Here is an 18,928-nt window from a genome sequence, read left to right as displayed (position 1 = left end):
TGCTTGTGCTATAACCTCCTTATCAGGTTGGTAGGGGGGATGTAAGTAAAGTGGGCACAATAGTGCCCAGCACATGGAAAGCACTGGGGAAGTGAAAGCTACTATTAGAGAAAAAGTATGATAATCATGCACATCTTAGCCATTTCCACTGGGCTCCAGAAGCCTTGCATCGGGGGTCTTTGATGCTTTCTAAATGTTAAAACAGGTAAAACCTCGATGCTCCCATCCCGAATAGATTTCCAATTTCTCTTATTATGAAAAGCAGTAAACAGATTTTTCATTTCTCAGTTGGTCTCCATCTCTGAGAGTCGGGTCAGACCAAAGGGCAGGAGCAGCGGCGTCTGTGAGTGTCGGCCACCAGCAGCTGGGAGAAGGCTCCGGCAAATGTGCAAACGTGGTAAGTTTGTGGCACGTGACATCGTTTCCCTCTCCATCTCTCCCCAATTGCATTTTTAAAAGTAATGCAGTTAATTTTCGTGAGCATTTTAAGCCCAAATTAGATCTCATATTGTAAACACTGCAGAAGCTGAGAAAGATCTTGTTAACAAAGGCAAATTACTAAACTCCCACAAATCTGAATCAGACTCACAGAATTCAAACTGAGACAAAGTACATGCCCACAAAATTCATGCCGGTTCATTTCTGCAGGATTAAAGTAAATGCTGGCGCTCTAAGCTGCTGGCAGATCTGTGACCATGGCTTCTAATTGCAGCTTCCTTTAAACCTTGAACAGGTCAATAGAGGCACGATGATCTCAGGGATAATTTGTCTTTTATGTATTTCGGTGGTGTGATATATAATCCCTTGCTGAAAAGGGTCCTTGTGGGTGTCAGTTTTCTGTTCCCACCTGTAATAGAATAAAGAACTGATAAATAGGTGATTCTTTCTATCTTCCTCTTTTGTCCTGCATAATGTGGGCCAAAAGATGAGGCCACCTCCATTAAGGCTGCAGCGGGAGCATTCAACCCATAGGTGATTCTGGGTTCCGTTATGTCGTGATTGGACTCAGTCGTGTGTGCAGATGCCTTTGGAATCTTGCTACACTGTAACGACAGTGTGGAATAACCAGAGAGTGGATTTCCACTTTGCATCTTACGTCCTACTTTTCTCTGCTTGCTCTTGAGGTCGCTCCGCACCTCAGATGGGGTGGAGTAAAGAGATCCGAAAAAGCAATTATTGTGCTATCTTGAGATGCAGGAGCCAGGGAGGGTGAAGAACTCATTTTGTCTGCATCTGAACATATTAGAGGTCCTCTGCTAAAATGCGGATGGTTGGGCAGTCAGCAGGGGTCACAGGAAAGCACACAGCCTAGCAGGGATAGAGGAGAACCCTGCCCTAAGCCTGACAGGGGCGCTGAGAATGGACAGCCTTTTCTGCCCTCTTGACTCCATGTCTGCTGCCTTTGCCCATCCCTGCCCCGGCTCTTCAGAGATTTGAAGTCCTTAGGAATGGGGATGCTCCCAATTGGAAAAGTGTCGGGAAACTTAGGTGTTATGGTTTGGTGTAGTTTTGGGAAGAATCTCCTCTTGAGCCAGGAATGTCTCCCCATCCCCCTGCCCAGTATCTGGGGTTGCACCTCTGTGGGTCCACCCATGGCAACTCCATGCCGGAAGGCAGCAGAACTGAGCAGAACCAACCCCCCACCCCCAACCCCAGGGTGAATGAGAGTCTCTGCGTGCGCCGCCTCCCTCCTCCTGAAAGACAGGATGCGGTCTCTGCCTCTGGGCTCCTCTCCCTCCTCAGGGCTCTTTATCTCTCTCAAGGCTACCCTGCCCACGCCAAATGCCTCCTCCTGTTCCGGAAATCCACTTCCCTCCATTTTGTCTTCCTGACCTCCCATCCTCCGGTTTTCTTTCTTTTCTAACCATTACGTGATTCAGGTAGATACATAGCCCACACACGAGCTATTATGTAAGTAAATACGAGAGTCCACTGGAAAGATCAGTGATTGTGGAGAAATAATGGGCAACACTTCAAGGAGGAGTGGACCTTGAGCTTCTATGAATAAAGTGGGAAGGTGAATGCGGTTGGCGGACGGAAGGAGGAGGGACGTACTGTTTGTGGAAGATGGTCCAGGGACCAGAGTTGTGGTCAAAGAAGGCTGCGCGTGTGTCGTCGCGGCCTCCACAGTTAATTAGCTCTGTGACCTTGGGAAAGTCACTACGGCACTCTGAGACTCAGACTTCTTGCCTGGGAGATAGGGATCCTCACACCTGGTTTTCACTGTTGTTCTAAGGATTGTAATTGATTAATTCAGTAGTTACGGATTCTTAAGTGCTGATCCCTGTGCTAGGTGCCAGAAAGAAACAGTCCTAGCCTTTGCCGTCTAGGAACTTCCAGGAGAGAGAGAAAAATAAGTGAAGAAGCTCATAATTAAGACTGTATTATGAGCCATGAAGGGACGTGACAGAATAATTGTGCTGGTGGTTTTTACAGAGGGGATAGGAGAAGGTTCCCGAATGTCTGTGTGGTGCTCATCAGAGCTCCCAGCACGGGGTAAAATGAGCCCTTAGTAGTTTATCGTATCCAGGGGACACCTGTGTGAGGACAGGAGCATTAGGGAAGGGCTGTGTGAAGGCAACGGGGGATTGTCTTACCTGTCAACCAACCGGCTTTGTTCTTTTCTTTCTAAGGGAATAAGTTCTATACAAGCTTCAGAAGGTGAGGACTGCCCTGGAATTCACTGGTTCACTTTGGGTCCTTGGCCAGAACGCTCCTGCCCTACCTCGTGTGGAGGTAGAGAGGGCTCCAGTAAGATACCTCAAAACTTGGAAAGAATGCAGCCACTGTGGAGGAAATATTAATAACATGGCTCCTGGGCTTTGAATTGAGGGAGTATTTTCTCTCAAGTGCTCCGAGGAGAGAGGGTAGTAGGGGTTGGCATGATTTTCTCTCAGGAGAGGGAAAAAACAACACAGAGGCATTGAAGGTGCTTTCTGGAAATTTCAGGGATAGAACCATCCAGTCCTTTCACAGAGGCCCTCGCTGCTCCTTCAGGACCCTAACCACCAGGCCATTTGCTTGAGGTGGGTATTTGGGCACTACCTGTGTCTTCTGACTGCTTCCTCCTTGTGACTTCCAGGCACACCTAGCCTGGCAGCCATGGCTCCTTCATCATGATAGTCATTTAATACAAGAAGGTCAGAGGTCAAATATTTAAAAAAGCCAATCTCTGATTTAGCCCAGATTTTAGCCAACGTAGGGATTTTACGAAAAAAAAAATTTAAAAAATTTTTCAAAAACTTTTTAAACTTTTTTTTTTTTTTAAAATTTTATTTTTTGAGGTTTAGGGGGGCCCAGGATAGGAAAGGGTGAATGGCCAGGATTTTCCATGGGATTTTCCTGAGTGACCTTGTAAGAGGTGGATGAATGCCGTGGTCAAGAGTGGGTGTGGCAAATGCCAGAAGACCAAGGGAAAGTGCCGGAGGCCTCAGGAGCCTCAGGAGAGAGGTGGTAGGGCAGATCAAAGGCTCACTCAGGGGATGATTATTATTTTTACATTTGGTTAAAAACTGACAAACTAATTGCTGAGCCCATTGTTAGAAAACTGGCAACCCATTAGGGATGATTGTAAGCAATTTCTGTCTATTATTTCTAATACGTTGGACACAGCCTCCTCTTCTGTACTTACTGCTCAGGGAGAAAGGAGAGTTCTGTCTGTCTCATTCAGAGCCCGAGTGTCGGCTGCACCAGGCCTGCTCTGGGCCGCTGCCGGCGATGCTGGGCCTCCCCTCCTTCCCAACCTGAGCCCAGAAGACGGATGATTTGTTTGTCTGACTGCGGGAGTGAGTCCCTTGCTGCCTCTTCATTTTCCACCTTCTCTTCCTTCCAAACACCCTTCTTCCTCCTGGCCAGCTCTCAAGATATCATTAATCTAAACAACGAGGAAACAAACTTGAATAGGAAAACAAACCCAAAACTCTTCAGTAAAGTGAAACTTTCCCGAAAGGAACGCTTCCGGGGAGTTTAGGATTTCAGGAAGCTTTGGAGAAGACCGCGGTATTCTTTAAAAACCATTCAGAGTTCTTCCCGCTTTCACATATCAGAGTAAGTGCTGGTGCGTCAGTGGAGGGGGCCCGGGACCCCGACTGTACAGGAGAGAGTACTGCTGCCCCTTCACGCTGGGCTATGACAACCGGTCCTAGTCTTCCTGAGGTGGCCTGGAAAGAGTGGATATCAGTGAGTCCAGTCAAAGACAGTGTTTCCCACATGAAGGCCGTCCCCTAGGTCCCTTGTCTCGGTCTTCCCTCTGTGCAGGGAGGAATTTGCTTGGTGCTGGCTTCCCCTCATGCTTACCGCCAGCGGTGGTTCTCAGGGATGGGGATGCCAGTGTCTCTTCCATTTCAGCAACAAAATGAGATCTCATTTATCTGGTCGATATGCAGATCAGGAATTCCATTTCAGTGGGGGCTCCTTCCTCACTGAAAACCCTTTTCTGTGTCATTTCCCACTATTTGCTAAATCCGGAAGATCAGAGGAAATGACAAAACAATGAAAATGGCTGCCACATCAGTTTACAAGAGCGTTTTCGTCATTCCAGGCAGGGTACTCCGTGATGACTCCTTGGTAATTTCTTCTATAAACAAAGAAGATGTCCTATTTTGTTTGTTTTTGCGGGTGATTGACATCCATAGATAGCTATAAAGTACATGTCAGATTTTAATTATGCCCAGGAAAATCATCAACTTTGAGTGTTTGCCCACTCTTACATTTTCAATCTTTGAGACATGGAACATGGTCATCATAATTCCTCCCAGAAAGGAACTTGGTGACGGGTTTCTTATTGCCACTGTAAAAACCGACATAATCCCAGTGGCTTGAAAAACCCACAAATGTATTATCTTGCCGTTTTGGAGTTCTTAAGTCCAAAATGGATCTCAAAGAGTTAAAACTAAGGTGTCCACAGGGCTGCATTTCCCGGAGGCTCCAGAAGAGGATCTGCTTCTCTGTCTTTCCCGCTGCTGGACGCCTCCCAAGTTTCTTGGATGGAAGCCCCATCCGTCTCCAAAGCCAGCAAGCTCTTCACTCTTACTTCTGCTCCCACCATGACATGGCCTCCGAATGACTCCCCTGCCTCCTTAATCTTAGATGGAGCCCTGTGATTATAGTGAACCCACTAGATAATCTTGGATAATCTTCCTATCTCAAGGTCCTTGATTTAATCATATCTGCAAAGTCTCCTTTTACTGTACGAGGTAACATATTCACAGATTCCAGGGATAAGGATGTGGATGTTTTGGACATTAGTCTGTCTCTCACAGGAACAAAGAGCCAAAGCAACCTAGAAAATCAGTTCTTACAAACACGCAATAACCAATACGTTTTTGGAACCCTCTCCCCCTCCTCTTTTCTTAAAACAATTGTTTTCAGTCCCATACAGGCTTGAAAATGGCAGACCGTTAATTGAATTCCTGTTCAACTGTACTCTGTGATTTATTTCACATGTATGAAAGTATAGTCGTTTTGTAGGATGAAAAATTTACTTTCTAATCTCCTTTTAAAGGTCAAGTGGCAAAGAGAACTAGTTTTAAATGCAAGTTACCCACATGAGCAATTAAGGAGAGCTATAAAGTGGTATGGATTTTCAGATGTGGCATGGGCCCGATACAAATGGAGGGGAATTGACAAAGATATTAGCTGATTTAGGAAAATTCAAATCCTACCTGTGGGAGAACTCTTACATTCATATATATTTATTGTAATTCATTTAAAAAGCCCTCTCTTCTAAACTGCTTTATCATTAAATTTGCAATTTGCTTTCTCTTTGCAGCCAGACATAAACATCCAGCGCCAACCTCTGTGGTAAATTCTTGTCCCGGGATTCTCTTTGCTGTCAGTGGGCCCCGAGTGACTTAGAGCCCACTTTCCCAGATGTATTGAAATTCTATATTAAGTTAAAGGATGCTCTGTAATGGTTGATCTCGGTCCCAAGTATCCCTCTTCAGACTAAATTAAAAGGCTCTTCTCCTAATGTCATTCGTGATTCTAGAGCATCCCCTGGGAGCGTTGCTCTTGGTTATAAGCTTGATCTTTGGGGCATTTCTGGATTTCCGCATCAGTCTGCCCTCTTTCCATGCCTGCTTTCTCTGGAGAGCCCAGCCCCATGAAGCTGCATTGCTGCCTTCCCCACACATGGGCTAGGGAACAGAGATCTGCCTCTTTGGCTCTGTCTGCGGGTGACTGAGGCATAGCAGAGTGGACGGTCCTCAGAGCTGGTAGACCCTCTTTAAGCTTCATGCTGGTTCCTTTAGGCAAAAACATAGCCCTTTTCCATCCCTTGCTGTTTCCTCCCGTGGTTCAGTCGAGCAATCAAGGGAAACAATGAAATACAACCTGTTGGGACTGGCACCTGTTCAATGGCTTCCGCCTGCGTGGAGGCAGCCTGACTGGGCTGGCACCTTGGCCCGGGCTTGGCAAGACCAGAGCATACTCCATTCTCACCATGGCCAGGACGGGACCTGATGACAAGCAGCCACCAAATGATGACAGAGAGAGGCAGAGAACAATGGCTTGGGGAAGGGGAGGGGATGTTGGGGGGGAGCAGGAGGCAAGACCAGGATCAGCTGTGCTGTTCAGAAGGGAGGAAAAAAATAAGGAAGGGCTAGTGCCTTAGGTTATTTGTTTTGCTTTGTTTTCTTTTTTGCTCTGTTTTGTCAGGTCCTTCTCTGTGAGCACAGAGAGCTCTGGGGGTACTCTCAAGCCTGTCAAATCTTCTGAGTTAGTGAATGTTTCTGCTTAATGAATCATGCCATACTACTGACTGATGGAGCTTTTTCAAGGAATGGCTTTCGGGTAAGAAGTACAATTAGAAATTATCACCAGCAATGACCAAGTGGTATTTGTGATTTTGGCTGGCCATTTACCATTGTTTACTGGTGGAAGGGTGCCTTGAACTGCTAATGATATCTTTTAATTTTGTAGAAAAGTCAAGGCAATGTGTTCATTGGTGAATGTAAGTTATTCTTTTTTTTTTTTTGTGATTTTGTAGCCTCATAATTTTTTTTTAAGATTTTATTTATTCATTTGACAGACAGAGATCACAAGTAGGCAGAGAGGCTGGCAGAAAGAGAGAGAGGAGAAAGCAGGCTCCCTGATGAGCAGAGAGCCTGATGCGGGGCTCGATCCCAGAACCCTGGAATCATGACCAGAGCCGAAGGCAGAGGCTTAACCTACTGAGGCACCCAGGTGCAGCGTGTAGCCTCATAATGTTTGAGAATTCCTGATAATAGGAAGATCTTCTAAATGAAAATTGAAAATTTAATTAAAGTTTACTCAATGTTTCACAAAATTTAGCATGCACGGAAATACCCAAGGCACTTGGTAAAATGCAGACTTCTGGGTCCTATATTCGCAGTTTCGGATTTAATGGACCTGGGTTGGGCCCCCAAATTTGCATTTTTAACAAACTCCCAGGTTATCATGATGCAGGCGGTGGGCTCAAAGCTTGAAGAAAATGCGATCATGCACTTGGCCTTAGCTAATCATGGCGTGATGAGCTCTCACTCAATCCCTCCTTATGTGTTTTCACATGATGTAATTTTCTCTAAGGTAGCAGTTGCGTTTTCGTGCATTCGGGAAGGGGCTTCTGATAGTGAGTATACCACCTGCATTATTTTCAGAGTTTCTGGTCTCGGGTTTATTCCTGGTACAAAGATTGAGGGATGATGTGAAATCAAACACATTTGTCTGGGAGTTGAATGTCTGTCAGACCCAGGCATTGATTTCCTGGAGCCCGAGTTCTCAGTGAATGTCTTTCCAGTAAGAATTCCAATCAGGATTCTAAAGGTTATATGCAATAGGCCTGATTTCTGAGCTTTCTCTGGGGAGATTGCTTAATTTATAAGCAAAAGGGGGAGAAATCCACTCACCACCGCTGCTTATTTTATAATCAGCACACAGTTCATATTTTGGAATAAAATGCTATGTTGATTAGTGGTGTGAACGAGGCCGAGTCAGAAAATATCTCTGTGCAGAGAATCTTTAAGGGTGAAATATTTGCACTTTCGAGGATGAAAAGAGAGCAAAATGAAATCTAAGCTGAACTGTAGGGAAGTTTCCCTTGGACAGAAGCTGGATTTCTGCAGGTGCTTTTACATAATTCCATCACTAGGGGGCAGCATTGCACTGTGTTTGAAAATGCTCTCTGCGGCGAGCAGCCCTTTAAAGGAAAATACATCCAAGTGAGCAAAACTAAAAACCAGAACATTAGCAAGAACCAGAAAACCAACAACACAGAACCCAAACTCTCTTTGTTATAATGTGCCATCTTTGCTTTTCTTAGTGCACAGAGTTTAATATTGTAGTATTAAGACTCTCCAGGGTACACTTTATCGGTCCATTAATGCACACTTAGGGGTGGTGGATAATGCAGTGAGATTATTTTTCTTTTTTCCACTTTTTGTTTGGCTCTCCCTTCTCATCTCACTGTTCTTGTCTTGCTGCCAAGGAGCTACTCTCCTATCTACTTCCCTCCAGGAGGAGACAGACTGGCAGCTGGCCGTACCTTGGGAGTGTTGGTCATTTTGGGAGGCGCTGGTGGACGAAACTCCCCCGCTTCTTCCTGGTATGCATCAGCCTCACAATGTGCACGATTCTGGGAAAGTCCTGGGCATTACAGTTACTTTATGGACCCATACAAACACACTTTCATAGGAATCAAACCATCATTCTATGGAGAGTGATACAAAATAAACAGATGCTAAAATTTTGCACCTTTAAAACAGACTCATACTGCTTTAAAACAAACCCAGTCATTGGCTTTAGGAACGTAAGTTTCACCGATGCTGGGATTTTGTCTGTTCATGGATGTAGCCCAACATCTTAGAACAGTGTGTGGTGTAGAAGGCACTCAATAAATTTGTTGAGGGAGTGAATGAATTTAAACACAGTCATGATGAGGGCCTTCTGGGTGGCTCAGTCGGTTAACATCTGCCTTTGCCTCAGCTCATGATCCCAGGGTTCTGGGATCAAGTCCCACATTGGGCTCCCTGCTCAGTGGGGAGTCTGCTTCTCCCTCTACTTCCCCCTGCTTGTGCTCTCTCTTTCTCTCTCTCTCAAATAAATAAAATATTAAAAAAAAAAAACCCAAAACCCATAGGTGTGATGATAGCACCCTCACCTCACCTTGGTTTTGCTTTTGGGCAATGATTCTCTCTCTGATCTTTTTGGGGGAGTAAAGCAAGGTGGGGCACCTTGTCTCAGTCTTTGTGTCATTTTTGGGCTCGTGAGATTACAATGGCTGACAGTTTCTCAAAGACAAGTTCTGACTTTCAGCCTTCAAGATCCCCTATAAACCCCCAATATTTTTATTCTCTGAAATTTGCATATCAAGTTGCATAGAGTTACAGTGTTAATTCCACCATTTTTTTGGGGGGAGGAGAGGGGGAGGCACAAAGACTAGATTTGAAAATAACTTCCTATTAATGCCCTTTTATAAGGAAGTCCTTCTATTTGGCTTCCTCCTCTTTTTTTTTTCTCTTGGAAGAAAATGGCAGGTTGGGAAACTTGACTTTGAACAGCAGCAGAAGCATGCACGGGGCAGGGAATAACAGGCAGTATGAAGATTAATTACCCTCCCTGGAATCTAGCTTGACGGGGCAAGGTGAGACAGTTCAATTATTTAATCAGGTTGGCGCTACTGGCTTCCGAGGCCTTGAGTGCAGGGATAGCCCTCCCTTCCCACTTAATTTATATCAGGAATCGGTCCTTAACTCACTGCTCCCAGTTGAACCCTCAGGCAGAGAGAGAGAGAGGAGCAGTCCATTTGGGAAGGAGATGTTCCCATCTCTGCCTCCTCCCAGGCTGTTCCTGCAGCAAGTTCTCGGGGCTCATGCGGGAGACCCACTGCCAGGCTGCTCCCCTCGGTGTCTTTTCCCTCCCTCACAGCTTTTTAAGCTTTTCTTTTGGCTGGAGATGGTGACCCACTGAGCGACTCAGCAGAGCTCACCATCAGACCGGAATCTACCAGAGCAGGGCAGTGCGGTGGGACTCGCTGTGACCATAGCCACTAGGCAACAGGCACGTTCTGTGTCTGTCCCGGCCCGTGGGGCAGGCACCGACCCAGTGTGGCTGCTGCAGAGATGGGGCTGGTGCAGTTCAAGAAGTAAATTTTTAATTTAATTTAATGATAAATAGTTACCTATAGTGAGTGAATACTGTTGGGCAGGGAAAGACTAGGCTGTACCCATAATGCCAGGGGAGATACTTCTTTTCCATTAATGACTTTTTTCTTCCCTTCCTTTCCCTTCTCCCCTCCGGCCCCTCCCGCCCCTCCCCTCCCTTCTCCTGTCCTCTCACTCTGTCTGTCTGTCTTTCTGGAGCTCGACCATCGCACGGTCATACTGAGAGGCTGTTCTGTACAACAGTCCTGCTGTTATTCATGTAGTTTTTTCCTTCTTTTTTCCCCCTTAATCTCATCTCACTACGCCCTCTTCTTTCTCACTCTGTTCCTCTGCCGCTTGCGAGTTGGCCTGAGTTGTCTGAGTTGGCTGTGTCACTCCTCTTTAACATCTGAGGAGGGACAGGAATGGAATTTTACACACTCTGCCTTGGTTCCTTGTTTCCTGGGGGTGGTGAAAGGTCTCAGTCACAAGGGAAACTGGAATCTCTCTAAACAAAGTGAGTCAGGTGGGCGTCTTGTCTGGACGCGTGAGTATTGTTACGTCCCCGGACTCACGTAGCATGGCACTCAAACACTGTTTAGTATAGATTTTCCAAAGTTGTTCAGAGACCCATGGACAGTTTGTCTATCAAAATGAGCCCTTTAAAAAATGACCTTATGAACCAAACGTCAATGGTCCCAAGCAGACACGATAAGAAAGGTATAGGACGTGAATTGTCACCGTATGCCACAAAGAAGGACAAGGACTTAGCCATTCCCTCAGTCATCCAGGTTGAATGATGGAGTAATAATTAATGACTTTCAGTCTTCTCTGTTCTGCAACATCCATCCTGCACTCCAAGCTGATCAACTCAATATTCTCCTATTCCTTCTGCCACGCAGACACTTGTGCCTGTGCCCCTCCTGTCCTAGTTGCTAAAATTATACAAATTAGAAGAAAAAAACGAGTCTGTGAAATCCCTCTCTTGGTTTCTGCAGTTTACACTGGCTGGTTAATTTGAGACCTAACGTGGGTCTCTCAGAGTGACAGAAACAGAAACCAGTCTGCTGTTGTACAAGCAAGTGCATACAGCCTTGCTGCTAACACCCTTGAAAAATGTCCCCAGAAATGCAGCTCACGGAGAGAGTTCTTTAAATTAAGCTAGATTTGTAAAGAGCCCATTTACTGCCTGACTTAGAGTTAAATCCTGTGGCAGAATGGAATTTGAGGCTAGCTGCCAGTGAACAGGAAACAGCTTGGTACCAAACCATGAGCCTGGGAGTGGCAGGGAAAGGAGTGATGTTAGAACAGAAGGCATCCTGAAGTCTGAGAGGAGAGAAAAATCAAAACAGAAGGAGATGTCTAGAGGCCAAGTACAGAGAGGTTGTCCAAGAAAGTTGAGATGCAGAGAATGAACCCGGAGGACAGAACAAAGAATAACAAAGGAGCGTTCGTGGAAGGGAAGAGGGAGGTAGAGGAAGGAAAGGAGCAATCGTCTGAGAAGAGAGAAGTTGTTTCCCTGCTTCATGTCAGTAAAGAGACGTGGCTGGAAATCAGGTTTTTCAAGAGGCCGTCAGTAGTGAGCAGGCAACACTGCTTCCTTACCTAGGTTCCACGTTCTGAGTTTGTGAGGGCAAATAAGCAAGCCATCAAAGGCTCAAACAAACTCTATCCTTATATTCTGCTCATTCTAGTTTATGGTTGCTTTTAATAGAAAGAATTTTTTTTTGGATATTCCAATGCAGTTGATTTCAAATCTCTTGAAGAAGAATTTAAACATGGATGAAAATCTGGGTTTCTTGAGAGCCAGCCTATGTCTCATAGCCTCCTGTCCAAAAGCTGTCCCTCCTTATTTTTTCCACCATGAAGACACCATGACTGATTGATATCTAACTGCAAAATGTTAGCTTGCTTTATATCTTGGGACTCTCACTGTGGCAGGGGGGCATCTAGGACTTCCTGTGGAGCTTATTAAGAATAGAGATGCCTGGACTCCGCTCCTGGAGATCTGGATTCTCAAGGGAAAGGAACATCACTAAGAGACAGGCAAATTGGCATGTTGAAAGACAAGATCAAGCTATAAAATGTGAACATTTTAAGGCTTAGAGGATGAAGCAGTCTAATTTGACGCTGGTTAAGTCCCCCAGAAAGACAGTCTCATGGAATGACATCCATATACTTGGTTAAAAATTAAGGATCAAGGAATGGAAGATGGTTTACTTTTCTCCCACCATAATTCTTGGCTACCAGAGTTCCTCTATTTCTTTCCTCTTAGTTACTGAAGAAAGAGCAAACTCCAAACCATGAACGTCTTTTCAGGATGGTCCAGATGGGAGTGTATCTGTGCTCGTAGATCTCTGTGGAATCTGGCTTGTGGGTCCATTGATCCTCTTAGCTAGGACCCTTTCTGAGTCCCTAAAGCCCCCTTTGACAGCTTCTGTCACATTCCAGGCCTCTGTCCCAAGCCACTGTAGGAGGGGGAGCTTAATATGAGAGTCAGACAAATGTGGTCTCCCTTCCTCTCGGCTGCTTACTGTATGACAGTGGGATAATGGCTCTCTGAGTTCCAGGGACCTCTTTGTTAAAACGGGTGTAATCATTTTTTTCCTCACGGAGTTGGAATTCTTAAAAAAGAAAGTATAAAAAGAACTTGGGAGAATAAATGTTCAATAAACATGGCCACCTTTTGGAGGTCTCTCTCCCCTTATCTAGCAGAGAGAGTCATCTGTTCACCGCAGCATCCAAGTGTCTCTGAACCTTCTATTGTGTTCTTAGCCCAAAGCCTTACCCCTCACCCCACCCCAGGTGATGTGGCTGTCCATGTCTGTAAGCTTTGCTGGCCTGTAGGTCCTCTAGTTTGTTGTTATGATTGTCATGTTTTTCAACGAGACCCGAGAAGCCACAAGGTGATTCATCTAGAAGCCGAGGTTGGGAGGTGGCGGGTCAGCCTGACCATGTGTGTCAGGACCTGCAGAGCTGCTCATCCCTCCAGACAAAAGAACACCAGGAGTTTGCGCGATTGTTTGTTGTGAAACACAATTACTTACTTGCTGAGCAGTACTTACACCATCATTTCAAGGATTGACATGTAAAATTTTCAACTGCGCCTTGTCCTTGATCCCTCCTGGGCAATATACAAGATGGAGAGTCTAACATCCTTGTGGGAATTCAAACATGTCATACTCAGTGACAGGCAATCATGATTCTAATGAGGGCAGAAGAATTTAATTCAATAAAAAACCTATTAGAATTGACAGTAGAAATGTAAACAGGTCCCTGGTGAATAATTTTGCTGGGCCTTCTCTGCTGCCGTGTTTATTGACACAGACCATAACCAAACGTGGAAGGCAGATGCTCAAGCCTGTTCCAACAGGACCAGACGCCTCCACATTAACCAGTGACTTGGGGGAACACATGATTTGCGTTGAAACCGTGGACCTGTTGCTGGGGGTGGTCTCATAAAAATGGCATTCATATGGGAGGACTGGAGGTATTGTTGGGGCTTACCATTATTATGTTTTGTCATTTGTTTAAGATACTCAGACAGGAAAAAGGAATCTTCAGTTAGCTAGTTGCTTTGGTTTTTCGCTGAGACTTTTAGCCTACGCCAAACAATTGTATGAGTGTCTGGAGTTTTTCCCTTCTGTTTTAGTAACCAGATTTTAAAGGCTTTAAACCCAGCTAGTTTATTTGCCTATTATGGCAAATTTAAATTTCATCTAAAAATACACTGCTCCATTTTTAACAGATACAATGAATAAGAATTAATCAGCATTAATTTCTCAAGAGGCTCAGACATAGTTATGTCACTGTACCAATAATTCCATATGAAAACTGTGGTGTTGTTGTTTTTTTCTTCACTCTTGTTTTCTAGTGCTTCAGAGGAGAGATAATAGGATGTTTGCTCTCTTCCTTAAAAAAGACAGAAAAAAAGAAGAAGAAAAAAAGAGGCTGGTGGGAGAGATTCCTTCCTTTAGCCTAAGTTAGGATACAGTGAAGACGCCAGCTATAAACTAGAAACAGAGCTTCCCATCAGGCCATGGCCATACTGGTGCCTGACTTTAGACTTGCCAGCCTCTAAAATGGGGGAAATAAATTTTGTTTGTTTATAAGCAATATATGCATTAATTCATTATAACGTTAGGGATCAATTTACTCTCAATATTTGAATATTCTCTCCACATTTCTATTTCTAAAAGTTGGCTTCAAAATTGATGAAATCATTATTCTTCTTCAGCTTTTTTGATGGAGATTTATTTTATTTTATTTTTAAAGATTTTATTTATTTGAGAGAGAGAACAAGAGTGAGCACACAAGCAGGGCGGAGGGGCAGAAGGAGCAAGAGCAGCTGACTTGCCGTTGAGCTCTGTGCAGGGCCATGGAGGCAGGGCTGCATCCCAGGACACCAGGATCGTGACCTGAGTTGAAGACAGACGCTTATCCCACTGAGCCACCCTCCATCCCCTTGATGGAGATTCATGTAAAAGAAGCAAGACGCTCAGTGCTCCAGGCAAGGGTTCCTCACATGTGGGCTTTGCCCCTCCAGGAGGGGAGAGGTTACGTGTAACTCTGTTGCAAGGTATCCAGAAAGCTGTATTCTCACTGTGTCCGCAGATGTTGTGGGATCAATAATATTTTACACACAAACATTGTGACTATATTTCAATATATGTAGATGCCATGGGGTGAAAGATAATTCACACTTAAGAGTAGGTTTTTGAGATGATGGGTTTTCTTTCTTTTCTTTTCTTTTTTTAGATTTTTATTTATTTGACAGACAGAGATCACAAGTAGGCAGAGCAGCAGACAGAGAGAGAGGGGGAAGCAGACTCCCGGCTGAGCAGAGAGCCCGATGCGGGGCTCAATCCCAGGACCCTGAGATCAGGACCCTCAGGCTTAACCCACTGAGCCACCCAGGTGTTCTGAGATGATAGGCTTTCTTAATTGACAGGTACGAAAAGGACGTCTTGGGTTACATGGGGAGTCCTGTGACATTCTTGACATGGTAAAAGAGACCGCTGTCATTTTTTTATTTTAATTTTTAAAAAATTTTTATTTATTTATTTGCCAGAGAGAGAGAGAGAAAGAGAGAGAGCGAGCACAGGCAGGCAGGGTGGCAGCAGAGGCAGAGGGAGATGCAGGCTCCGAGTCCCACAACGCTGGGATCATGACCTGAGCCGAAGGCAGTTGCTTAACCAACTGAGACACCCAGGCATCCAGCTCTCATATTTTTAAATATCGGGAACTCCTGCCCTAAGCTAAAGTCAGATGATCTAGTAAGTGTTCTGAGACTAAACCTGGCGTTATACCATGACCGTGTTGGTTAGGATGCTGCTGCTCTTCCTGATTCCATTTCTACACCAAAAGGAGAGATGACCTGTGGGTCAGTGGCCACAGAGCCAAGGTGAGGAACGAAGGCTTCAGTGGTCAGTGGCCTTGCAAAGGCCCCCTGAGTAAGCTCTCAGTGAGTCTGCAGGCGTTGCTCTGCTCAGTGTGAGAGGACAGAACTGAATATTTATTACGCTTTTGTAGTGACCAAGAACAATTACCCATTTCTTGGGATAACTTTACTGTTACCTCATTTTTACTCATTAGTTCATTTCTGTTTTTTTGCTGCTGACTGCTCTGCCTCCGCAAAATGAAGTTTAAGACCTGCTAAAAAGAATTCAGTGTTGCTGCCCTGAAGCCATTCTGAGGGAAGAAGGGACAAACTTGTATTTCCCGAGTGCGTGCTATATTCTAGGTTTAAACCTTTACCCCATGGGGTACCTGGGTGGCTCAGTGGGTTAAAGTCTCTGCCTTCCGCTCAGGTCAGGATCTCAGCATCCTGGGATGGAGTCCCACATTGGGCTCTCTGCTCAGCAGGGAACCTGCTTCCCTTCCTCTCTCTCTGCCTGCCTCTCTGCCTACTTGTGATCTCTGATTGTCAAATAAATAAATAAAATCTTAAAAAAAAAATAAACCTTTACCCCTCTTAGATACTGCCACCACAGAGAGGGATTTGGGGCCCGGAGAGGGGGAACAGCACACTGATTGCTGCAAAGTAGGTGGGGGTCCAGGGATCAGTGCTGGGGTACTTGGTCTGGAGAGTTTTAAAACCCATGCTTTCTTTCCTTCCCTCCCTCGCCTGCTTCCTTCCATCCCTCCCTTATCCATAACACTTCAGCACTTATTAACCACTTTGGATTTTAGGATGGATTTGCATTTGTCATGGAGACGTGAGCTTTATTTTCCACTCAAGATTTCACTTACATCCTCAAATAGGTGCCAAGCCCATATTTGTTTTCTTTTTTTTTTTTTTCCCCCATAGCTAGGGAAATCCAAATATAGGATCTGATATTTTCAGGTCTACCTCTTGGACACCTGCCGATAAACAGTACCCAATATATTAAAAAGTAAAGTTCTTTGCTTTGTGTTCCTAGCAAAGAGAGTGCTCCTGTGAACAGAAATGATTCCCAATGCGGACTCCTTTAACCAACAACTAACCCTTTGCCAATAACATTCAGCAGGGTTTTACTATTATTGTCCCAAGGGAAACAATGTTTCCATGCATTTACCTGGGCTCTTTTTCCGTGTTCTGATCATCCCTTAGTCTTGGCACCCCTCCGCATGGATGGCATGGAAAAGTATATCTAAGGACACTGCCGAGCATTGCTTGTCCCTCATTTCCCCGTTGTTCTGTCTCCTGTTCATTAATTCCGTCATTTTCCTATTTCTTGTCCTCTTGGAGCCGTAAGCCGTAATGGACAGCTCACAATTCTGACCTTTTCTGCTTCTCACATTCTTTTGCAGAAGCACTTAAAATAGTAAACAGCCTAGTTGTGAATTCCCATTGGCAGGAAAGCTCTGCCGCCTTCCTCTCCTGTCTGCCCGGAGGCCTGTTCACCCGCAGCGGTGCTGCCCCGGGCAGGCGCCCCTCCCCAGCCCCCTCTCCCGGAGCACCCGCTCCGCCAGGTCCGGGAGCACCGCAGCCAGGTCTGTGCACCTGCGCTGACTGTGTGTGGGGGTGGTGTAGGGGGAAGGATTTCCTGCGACCTTGCCCTCTTAGCCACTTTGCGGAGGGTGAAACTTTTGTGCCTCGGTGGACAAAATCCAATGTCTTCCAAAGGAAAGAAGTGCCCCCGAGAGGAAGGGAGTGGGGTGGAGGTCAAAGTGAGGGAACAGAAACGTGCTTCGAATCTCTTTGTGACAGTCAGCAGAGTCTCTGAGGGCTTCTCTCTGAACAGACGCACATTCTCGAGTGTAGAGTTACTGACCGCAGGTTTAAACCTCTGGCCGGGAAGCTCCACAGCCCCGCAGCACTTCCTTCTCCGAGCCTTTCAGAACACACCGTGTTTCCCTGCCCTGCCAGGGGCCCGTCCACCCTCTCTTCTGTGTGTTTTTCTGTTTCTTTGTCCTGGTGGCTGGAGGAGATGAGACCTTCATCCACCCAGGATCATTCTAGTGGCTCAGAGAAGTGAGAGCTAGGAGCAATTTAGATGGTGCCCTCATGAAATGGTGACCTATACCGGCTCTACAGCGCAGAGGTGAGGCTGGCTCGCGGCAGCGGCCAGGGTGAGGCGGGGAGAGCCCGAGCGCACAGGACCCCAGATGAGCTCCTAGATGCCTAGTACTAATTAGACAGTCACTTCCCTCCTTTCTACCAAGGTTATTACCCTGCATTCTTTTGTCACTATGGGGTCCTATTTTCTCTGCCTCTGGCCTCTTCTCCAGCTCCTTACGGCATCATAAGAACAAAGTTACAAAATGCAAGAGAAACACAAGGGAGCTGTCAGGGAGAATAAATACTTGAGACTGTATTGAAGCAAAACTTCCGTTCCTTTCTTTACCATTCAATTGTTCCATTATCAGATATTTTTTTGAGCCCATTTGGTGTGCTCGGAACTGTGCTGATTGCTCAGACTATAAATGTAACCCAACGATATAAAAAGTTCTTAGCCTTCAAGGATAACGGTCTTCTTAGCCAAATAAAGTGACTCAGCCCTGAGTCTTATGAACCACAGGAAGTCCACTCACCTTCTCTGGGGACTACAGGAAGATGCGCGTACCTTCCCACACCTTCCCATGCCAGCTTTCTCTGGGGGCTGCTCCCCTTCACGTTTCCCCTTTTTCCCCATCTGCTCCTGCTGCTGTGGCTCTCTGGGCTCTGGTTCGCTCCAAAGCACAGAACACATGTTCTTCCTTCGTCCCGCAAGACTGGTATTGGGATAGAGCGAGGAGCAGATGACAGGGATATCTTAGAAGTCATCGTGACAGAATTACAACATAGCAAAGGAAGGCTGAAGTGAGAGGTTAGCTAACCTGCTCCAACAGCATCTTCTGCAGCCCTGGCCAGCAGTTGCCTTGATGTTGAGGTCCACTTCCCCAACCCAGCTTTCCCTTTCCCCACCCCCAGCTCCTCACTGCAGAGGAACGGGGAGACTGTCTTCACAGACCGGTAATATCTCCTGAGGCGTGCACCAGACCACCGAAGGACTGGATTTTTAACACTGTTTGGTTTCTTATGACCTTAGTCTCTCTTTTCCTACCAGGCTTTGGGAATTTCCTTTGTAAACTAAAAAGGACACCACAGTGTTTTCTCCAATTAAGAAAAACAAACCTCCAAATCTTCCCCAAAGATAAATCCGTTATACCATCTTCAATGCAGAAATAGCTATCCATAATGTTTAAAGTAGCATTTTCCTCATAATTAAGACAGCAGGGCCCCTGCCTACAATCTGAGCATGGTAAGAGAGACAGCGAGAGAACCAACTTTGCTGCAGAATTTTATGAGTGATGTGACAGAGGTGTGTTTGGGCTGCTCTAGGACCACACAGAAGGAAGCATTT

General features: G+C 45.7%; 1 long non-coding RNA gene across 1 annotated transcript in view; it reads left to right on the top strand.

Annotated features, from left to right (window-relative positions):
• Nucleotides 1–18,928, top strand: part of LOC116583525 — an 89,014-nt gene that overhangs the window by 31,917 nt on the left and 38,169 nt on the right. The window contains exon 3 of the long non-coding RNA XR_004282765.1: nucleotides 289–397. This is a non-coding gene — a long non-coding RNA (uncharacterized LOC116583525). The remainder of the gene's footprint in view (nucleotides 1–288; nucleotides 398–18,928) is intronic.

Source organism: Mustela erminea, chromosome 2, assembly GCF_009829155.1.
Source record: "Mustela erminea isolate mMusErm1 chromosome 2, mMusErm1.Pri, whole genome shotgun sequence".
Classification (NCBI taxonomy): Eukaryota; Metazoa; Chordata; class Mammalia; order Carnivora; family Mustelidae; genus Mustela; species Mustela erminea.
Note: the sequence above shows the minus strand (reverse complement) of the source record. Positions and strands in the feature narration are given on the sequence as shown.